The 9,668-nt window shown below is 45.3% G+C and overlaps 1 long non-coding RNA gene across 1 annotated transcript; it reads right to left on the reverse strand.

Annotated features, from left to right (window-relative positions):
- Positions 1-498: 498 nt before the first annotated feature.
- On the reverse strand, positions 499-8,345 carry LOC109688801 (uncharacterized). The gene is made up of 3 exons (XR_002212650.2): positions 8,053-8,345; positions 4,954-5,162; positions 499-621 (listed from the first exon to the last, which is right to left on the reverse strand). It is a non-coding gene; the product is annotated as an uncharacterized lncRNA (long non-coding RNA).
- Between the last annotated feature and the right edge of the window lie 1,323 nt (positions 8,346-9,668).

Genomic DNA, 9,668 nt, shown 5'->3' on the forward strand with positions numbered 1-9,668 from the left:
TGTATGAATGCAGAATCCACCTCCAAATGATAGGATCGTTGAGCCAGAAACTCAAAGAGGCTGAACTAGACCAAATAAAAATCTAATCAGGTCACTGGTTAGAGGACAACTACACAAAACTTCCAGGTTTACATTTTGTGCCCAGTACCTTGTATGATCATTTTTATGATCATACAAATCTAATTTATAATGTTGGTTAAAACTAGAAAAAGCCCAGTAATAAATTTAAAAAGAATTGTTGAACAATATAGGTTCTGAAGACCTACATGGTCACAGCTCATTTATAGGACAACTAAGACTAAAACTCAAGTTGGTTGCAGGGAGTCCTGGGCCAGAGGGTCCTGGCTTCAGGGAATCCCAGCATATCAGGTCCAGCTGCTTGCCCCAGACAACAAAGGCAAAAAGCCATGGTGAAGAGCAGAAAAGGATTTAATTCAGCATAGTTATATCAGGAAGACAAGGGGATGAAGCACCCTCACTGTCTTCAGGGGTACTCACCTGAACTCCAGGATTCCATAAGGAAGGGGGCAAGAAGCCTGCATAGGAAGGGGTCTTGGTCAAACTGTGGTCTCAGGACTGGTTCTGCGAAGCTCCTGGAAGTCACCATCACTTATTCATTTCCTGTAATGAGATGATTGCTCCTGCTTAGAGGGACAGGCTTGCCATGGGGTGATGAGCCTTCAAGGCTCAATGTTCCTGGCAGGTTTAGGGCAATGACTGGAGCCTTTTAGGCACCACTCTGAGTGTCTGGGACAGGACATGGTAAAAGCTAGCAGTTGGCAATCTGTTCATTCTGATGACCCTGCAAATCTTGAAAATACATTAGTTATTTTTTTTAAGTTTTTTTTTGTTTTAAGTTTTTGAGACAGGATCTCACTACATAGCTCAGGCTGGCTTTGAACTTACTATGGCCTTGACTTGTGACCTTCCTTCCTCATTCTTTGGAGCACTGGGGTTACAGGTGAGTGCTACCATGCTCAGCTCCATAGTTATTCTTTTCTTTGGGGGGGTACTAAGGTTTGAACTCAGGGCTTTGTACTTGTGTTCTACAGCTTGAGCCATACCCTCAGCCCTTTTTGCTCTGGTTATTTTGGAAATAGGGTCTCACTTTTTGTCTAGGCCAGCTTGGACCTCCAGCCTCATATTTTACACTTCCCTCAGTAACTAGGATGACAGGGACATGCCACCACACCCAACTTTTTCCACTGAGATGGAGTCTTGCAAACTTTTGTCCAGACTGGCCTTGAACCACAATCCTCCTGATCTCAATCTCCTGAGGAGCTAGAATTACAGGCTTGAACCACTGTGCCTGGCTTCCTTTAGTTACTCTTATCTTGGTGTCTTCAGCCTTGAAGGCGAAGGAGTCTCCCAGCTTAAGATGAACTCCCATTAAGTGATTAACATGCATACGTGCAGAATTGAGCATGAATCTGACCCAGTTTTAAGGTAATAAAGGAGACAGATATAAAACAAGGGCAGAGATTCCAAGTTTCTAATCCTGTTTTCATCTGGCCTCTGAGGGCTCAAGTGAAGTCAGTGTTTTAGCAAAGGTAGCCTCTGCGTCTCTGTTATAGAACCAGAGGACAGGGGTAGAGCTGGGAGGGATTTCCTTGTGGGGAGGGGAGGAAGGGCCTCAGAACTGACATTTTTTCTTATGTTTACAACAGTGATTTGACTTTTACTAAAACAATAAAATGTATTTTCTCACAATTCTGGAAGCTAGTGGCATTTAAAACTACATTCACATGTTACTCCATAAAAATGAAATCAAACTTTTAAAGACTCCCAAGAAAGGACAAATGTGTGAGAAGTGATAATTTGGGAATCTTGGAATTAATTTTTTAAATAACTAAATGCTCTCCAGAAAGTTTGTGGTGAGTTATAATCCCACCAGTGGCGGATGCATGTATTAACTTCTAACACTGCACTTGCCCAGCCCTGGTGTATGTGTGGGGATCTCCCTAAGAGTGAGGTACCTAAGGGATGAAGTTTAAGGGCAGGCTCAGCTCTTGCTGGTCCTGTGAGTGAGTGTCTCTTTTAAATTTATGCCCTGGTATCTCACTTGCTTCCCTTCAGTCCTGGCTGCACTCCTGGGTAATTACAGAGACAGAGTCTCCCACAGGAGACATAAAAGAAGCAGGACTAGGGGCTGGGGACGTAGCTCAGTGGTAGACTACTTGCCCAGGATGTACAAGGCCCTGGGTTTGAGCTCCAGCACTGCAAAGAAAAAAGAAATTAGGGATAGGAATACTGATCACATTTCTGTACAGCTAACTCACTAGCTCAGTCTGCAGATATTGGATGGACCCTGGAGAATATGAACAATAATAAATGTGGTCACATGGTGACTCCACTTGCAGCTGCTGTCTGAATGTTGTACTTTTACTGGGGCAAATCAATCTTGTCCCTGGTCCTTGCTTTGCTGCTATTGGTCTAGCTAATGTCTTTTTCTCCACAGTAATTTTCAAGGTCTGCCAGAAGCAGTTTGCTTTTACCTGACAGGGCTAACAGTATACCTACCCCATGCTGCCTCACAACTATGTAACTTATCCTGCTTTCTGCTACAGTATAGGTCACAGAAATCTCTCTTTGCTTTGGTTATTTTTATTGCTTGTAACTTATATTTCTAAAAAGAAAGACTGAGAAAATAGTTATCATATGAGTGACCTGGGAATTGTTTAACTACAGATCATGATCTAGAAGGTTTAACTTTCTTTTGTCAACCTAAAAATAGCAACAGGGGGAGAGGCTCTCCAAAGAAATGAATCATTTGGGAATGTGCAGAGGACTGAAATCTTTGATGTGTGTACTATGGCAGACCATAAGAATATCAGGGGACGGGGGGTGGGGCTGGGTAGAGGCAAGGGAAAACTTTCAGAATGACATAACGGTTATTTTGAAACAAAAGTGCATTGGTTATGTTGCAGCAGGGCTCAAGTTTATTAAGCAGGCCAGCAGCGACTCAGCAGACTTATGTGCAAAAGCTGAGTACTGAGAACAAAGGGGGCTTTCCTTATAGTGTTGCGGGAGGTTGCTAGCTGAGATATGGGACTCTTGGGGCAATTAGCAGGAAGCAGTGTTTTACTGTGCCAGCACAGACTCAGCGGACTCATGTCCAAAGGCTGAGCCCTGAGAACAGAGGGGTCTCACCTTATGTACCCTTGCAATCAGGTTACAGAAGCAAAAAAGCAAGGTCTAATCCATATATGGTTATATTTAATTTTATTGGCTACCTCACCCTAGTGCTATGTGACTTTCCCCTCCCTGGTGCTATGTGACCTTCCTCATGTTTAGTTTCTCAGGTTTTATCTCTCTGCTATGCCATCCCTTCCTCCCTGCTACTTTATCAGGACTCAGGCCTAGTCTGTTTTCTTCTGGTCTTCCTCCCTACTACATTATACTATTTAGAGCAAGTTACAGAAATGGGGTGGGGAGGGGGAGTAACAGCTTGTCCCATACATAATCACATGTTATTTCATTGGCTGTTTTAACCAATGTTTAACCCTTATCCAAGGGTGAGGTGACCATTCTCTGTTCTCCAGGTAACATTCCCAACTCCGGTTTTCCCTTGTTTTACTCTAGCACTCATTGATCTCCCTTCTCCCTCCCTGCCTTCCTGCCATACTCCCCCCTTTGATGCTCAGACCCACTTCTGGGTCAAAGAGCATCATCTTGATAAAGACCGCAGTACCGGGGGATTACACAGGGTGATATCAGCCATGCTTTTAAGAGAAGGAACGTTGTCCCTATTAAGGTCTTGAACCCACTATGTGACCTTCCCCCAGCCCCCAATATGTCACTGGAACTTTATCCCTTTCAGGTCTGCACAGGGACTCGGGCAAGCCTTTTTATCTAGTTAGTAATCTCTTTAATTACCTTGTCCTCCTCATCAATCTGTAAACAGCAGTTACTCAGACTGAGATTGTTCCAGGCTACTGCAGCCAGCAGGTGAGGCTGGGGCTCCGTGTGATCAGGAGCCTCCAACCACTGAGTCTCCTGAGAGGAACCATTGTAAAACTTTTGTCCCAAACAGATCAAGTCCCCTACCAGGGTGGAGAATTGGCCTTTTGGACAGGAGATACAGTAGTTCCCAATAATAGAGGTTTTTAGGAGCCAAATGCTGTCCCCGTGGCTGGGGGAATGGTTTCATTAAAGGGCTCTCTGGGTTTAGCTCTTTCATCTCCCATGGCCATTGTTCTCTCATATTAATTCCTCCACAAACATAACACGAAGTTACATTCAGAGTTTGTGCTATGGACTCAGCTAGTGAGAGGAACAGGTTTTTGGTTGTTTGAGTGATTACAGTGAGTTGAAAATGCAGCAAAGTACTGGGGTCTGTTTCCTTTCCATAGATTAAAATGTCAGACATTTTCCCAGCTTCCCAGCCTGTTTCACTAAGGTTGAAATTTACAGGGTTACAGGCACCAAGAGTGCAGTCGGGGGTTGCTTCCCTTTTTGTAAAAGAGCAGCAGTCCCATGTGAGGTATGGACCTCCCCTTTTAACCAAGATGCCCACCTTTCACAACCCCAATAAGGGCAGTAGAGTCGTTCATAGTACGCACAACCAAATGTCCCACTGTCATCTTCTAAGCATATATACTTGTCATTTAACCTGTAGGTCCTTTCCCAGGCTAGCCCCCACAGTTGCACTAAGGTCCAGTGTTTTTAGCTATTGTGGCACACACATCAAATTATATGGACACAGGTGTGTTGGGGTCACTAACCTGGGTGCAGTTAACGAGCTTCCCACTGCTGGTGAAGCTTTGGACCACTAGCCATTGCTCCTGAGGGTGATAGATGGGGTTAAAACAGATAAACTGACCATCATGAGAGCACACTGAGAAGATGGTATGGCTGTGGGTGCATGACCCAACAATGGTGCCTGCACAGGAATAATAAGTATGGAAAACCAGAGTTTTGGTAACAGCACTCCCGCTTGGGTAGTGTACATACATGATTCACAGTCCAAAGCCTGGGGATCCCCAGGTAGAGAGCCGACCAAGATTAGCAAGAAGAAAACACAGAATGGACTCATCCTTAAAGGTGAGATGGGTGACTCCTCAGGCTTCCGCTGTGCACAGACTAGTCAGCTTCCAGAGTGACTAGAGCAGGGCTGATGTCTCATCATCCATGGTCTCCTGGTGTCTCCTGGGAAGCAGGTCCTGTCGGGGAAGGGCACTGGTGTTTTGAAGGTGATCTTGTACGGTGAGATTGGTCAGGAATGCACTCCCACTAGAGGGAAGCTGGCTTCACTCTGCTGTGGTGGAGCCAGGGAACAATCTCTGCTACCTTAAGTGCTATGGAGGTGGACAAAACAACAAAAGGGCCCCCCAGTGGAGCTTTATGGTTGAACATTCCTCCTTTATCCAAACAGCATCCCCTGGTTTATAAGTGTGTGGGGGAGTTGTCAGGCTAACGGGAGTCTCTCTCTTACCCAGTCATTGATTTTTGAGGGAGTCAAAGCAAGGTCTGTATCTGTTGTCTCAGGGTGAGGTCACCTATTTTCTTAAGGTCCCCTCGCAGGCCCTTGACTAAAAGGGGTGGACGCCAAAAAAGCATTTCGAAAGGGGAGAGACCCATCTGTCTGGTGGGGCTGGACCTAATCCTGAGCAAGGCTGTGGGCAGTGATTGATCCCAGAGTAGGTGGGTCAGCTGGCATAGTTTTTTTTATTGTAATTTTTAGAGTCCTGTTTATAAGTTTTATTTTTCCTGAACTCTGGGGGTGATAGGCCGTGTATAGCTTTTAAGTTATATTTAATCTCTTAGCTATTAACTGTACCACCTCAGCCACAAAGGCCAGCCCATTGTCTAACCCAATAGACACAGGTATTCCTAATTGAGGGATGATTTTTTTTTAACAGGCACCTGGCCATTTTTTGGACTTTCTCAGTCTGAGTGGGGAAGGCTTTTATCTATCCTGAGACAGTGTAGACAAACACCAGGAAATATCAGGGATTTTTTCTGGCACATAGATGGTATCTTTCACATACTGTCTTACTTATGCTGGAGGGCTTGGGGACATAAAAATGCTGGGCCAAGGTGGTCTCAAGAGCTATTTGTCCTGGGTGTGTTCCTTCATGGAACTGCTTGACAAATGTGGGAGCCAGTGACTCAGGTATGGCAATGTGGCCATCAGTAAACTTCCACCATCCATCCAGTAGAAAATTTCTGCCTTCAGTCTCAAACCAAGCCTGTTCTTGTGAAGTATGCCATGAATCCCATTTAGATAAGGGACACAGGAACAAGGCAGCTGCCAGTGAGGCCAAGGTTTGTCCTCTTCTGAGGGCTGTTTGCTTGGCTTCCCGATCAGCCTTTCGATTTCCCTGAACAGCTGTTATCTCTCCTTTCTGGTGCCCTCGGAGTACATGACTGCTACTCACTTAGGGGCCCGTACATATTTTAGTAATTTTAGAATTTTTTTGTCCATATTTAACACTTTTTTTTCAAGTTAGAAGTCCCAACTGGCAGTGGTCGTGTTTTTAATGATAGCATCCAGCATATCCGGCAAAACATGTGTCTTTTCAGACAAAGCTGTTGCCATCCATGAAACACTCAATGTCCAAGTGACTAATTGGGCTGGTTGGTCAAGCCTGGCCAGCTGGAGAACACCTCATCCATAATCTCTAAACAGTCATGATCCAGTGGGCCTGAATTAACCCATAATAGGGTGGTTGGGTTGAGAGTTTTAACAACCTCTAGCTGGACAGATGGGTTTTTACATAACATCCTTTGATATTGGACCATTTGGGAATGTGTTAACCAATAATTTTCTTTATATTCCATGAGAGTCAAAACAAAGTGGGGAACTCAGACTGTGAGTTTTTGTCTCAAAGTAAGTTTGTCTGCTTCAGCCATGGCAGTAGCTGCCAGGGCACACAGGCAGGGTGGCCAGCCTGGGGAAACTATATCAAGTTGCTTTTATAAATAGGCCACTGGGCAGTGTCAGGAACCTAGCAGCTGGGTCAAGACTTCTACAACTCCCAGTCCCTCATGTACATAAAGGAAGAAGGGCTTTATCCTATCTGGCAGGCCCAGAGTGGGTGTGTTTGTGAGTGCCTTCTTAAGTTTTTTTAAAGGCCTTTTTTTGTTTGTTTCTCTCCCCATACCACAGGTCCCACTCTCCCCGCTTTGTGGCTTAATAAAGGGGTTTTGCTAAGACAGAGTAATTGGGGATCCAGATCCCACAGAAACCTGCAGCTCCTAGGAATTCTCTAATCTGTACAGTGGCACATGGGGGGTGGGAACTCCTTGGGGTCCCTCATTAATATGGGCTTCTCTGGCTTTTCACATTTTCCCCTGTACTTGGAAGCTGCTGCCACCCTGGTACCATGATCTTACATGCTCTCTCTAGCTGGGGTTTTAGCCACGTGGGCTGGTTGAGGACTGCATCCTGCCAGCAGTCTGTATAAGGAAACACCTGGGTGTTTCAGGCTCCCCTACAACCACTTTAAAAACTCTATTGACTATGACCTTATTTAATGACCACTCTGAGGACCATCCGATACCAAAAGTAGGCTAGTCTATTTCACAGAAAGTCCTAAGCTTGTCAGAAGTCAGTTTGACTCTGTAATCTCCATTAAATCCCCTCTTAAAGTTCTAGGGGGGTGTACTTACTCTGACCTCCTCCCAATTCCTCCTGTTTGTCAGACATTGAGACAATGACAGAAGGGATGAGGGCTGTGGAGAGGAGGTAAGGGGTCCTCCTCTCTGGCACAGGGATAAACAAATAACACCACTCACTCTGGCCACTCCCCTTGTGGGGATTTAGCATTTCTTGGCCATAGTGAGTCCCCAGATCAGAGGCCCTAGACCATATGAGTTCACCATGGCCCCACGCACAGATCAGGACTCCACACTTGCTTTATAAACAGTCTACATCTCAGGCTCACACTTTCACACACTCTCACACTGCACAGTACTTCCACCCCACTCCCTGAACCTGAAAGACACAGTTTCACTCCCCAAAAGGGCATTACTCTGGTGCTCTTGAGAGTTGATCAGACTCCCCTACTGCCTCCTGAGGCAGGCCTGAATTTGAACCTTGGTTCTTACCAGTCTGATGAGTAGGGCTCCCAGGTTGGTTCCCGAGCCTTTCCTGGTCCCTTTGTGCAACTGGAACTCGCCTCCTTGGATCAACACCATCTGGTGGTGCCTGGCAGGGGCAGCCCTCCTGGCAGGCTGGGGATGTTGAGCCGGTGACAAGGAGGTGAAAACACCACCCTCCAAATCCTGAATGAGCCCCCAGAAATGTTGCAGGAGGCTCAGACAGAGACTGAGAGGGCACCAAAGCTTTCAGGAAGCAAGTTTATTAAGTAAGCTGGCAGTGACTCAGCAGACTCATGTCCAAAGGCTGAGCACCAAGAATAAAGGAAGCTTTCCTTATATACCATTTAGAGTAGGTTACAGAAATGGGGGGGGTACAGATTGTCCCATACATAATCATATGTTATTTCATTGGCTGTTTTAACCTCTGGGGCGAGGTGACCCTTCTCTGGTCTCCAGGTAACATTCTCCAACTCCAGTTTTCCTTTGTTTACTGTAGCACTCATTAATCTCTTTTCCTCCTCCCCACCTTCCCGCCACAGTTACAGGGGCTTATCACAAGCAGTGAAATGTGTACTGGCTATTGCTAGAAGGTCTTCATAATTGACTTTGACCGCAAAGTTGGGGTTTAGTAAGGCTACTTACAAGGTTACAGGTAGGACTGGCTGGTACTGGAAAGGTGTCCTCATAGAAGTAGCCTTGGCTGCAGGGCTGTAGTTTTAGTGGGAGTCTTTGCAGTAGTTCTTCTTAGCAGGAAAGTATGCAAGAAGATCCTTCCTTCAGGCCTTCTAACTCCATTTTATTAGTCTTTGACATAAGAGACTCCATTTTGATCCTGACAGTTTTAATAACGGTTTTACTTTTTCTTCTTTTTATTTTTAGAATATTGCAGTAAAACACACAGAACATAAATCCTCCCACTTTAATCATTTTTAAGCATCTCACACAGAGGCATTCAGTACATTCACATTGTTGTGCAAGCCATTGCTGCCATCTGTCTCCAGGATTTTTTTCAATCTGGTAAAACCAAAGCTTTATACACACTAATCACTGGCTCCAGTTCCCCTCTCCCACAGACTATTCTCATTTCCATTTCTATGAACTGATCTTTATTATCTGAACTTCTCACAGAACATGGCAGGTCCACCATATTGATGGCAGTTTGCAGGTTAGATATGATACACAGGAAGTGGTGTAACAGGCTGTTGCCATCAGTGACCCCATCTTGCTTTATTCCTGTTCCCCTTCTCATTCCCGGGATATGACCTTTCCTCTGCATTCCAAAGCATGCTGCTCTCGAGATAAGAATAGGCAGTTACTGAGCTATTGTCACCCTGGTTGGCATCAAAACACCAGACCTGCCCTACCCAAGCTCCTGGGAAACACGGATTTCTGCACGTAGCTCTAACCTAATGCTCATGTGAACATTCCCCACTTTCCCAAACACTGGAGAAGGGACTGAAGGTATTAGTCAGCCTCCTTTCCAGGTTGCTGGTCTCCTCAATAAAGCCTTTCTTTCTCTCCAACACTCCTCTCAGGTATTGGTTTTCCTGGATGATGAGCCTCCAAAATTGAATTGGTTAACACTAAGGCACCAAGTACTTCAGCAACCTTAATAAAACACA

The sequence above is a fragment of the Castor canadensis genome, chromosome 3, assembly GCF_047511655.1.
Source record: "Castor canadensis chromosome 3, mCasCan1.hap1v2, whole genome shotgun sequence".
NCBI lineage: Eukaryota > Metazoa > Chordata > Mammalia > Rodentia > Castoridae > Castor > Castor canadensis.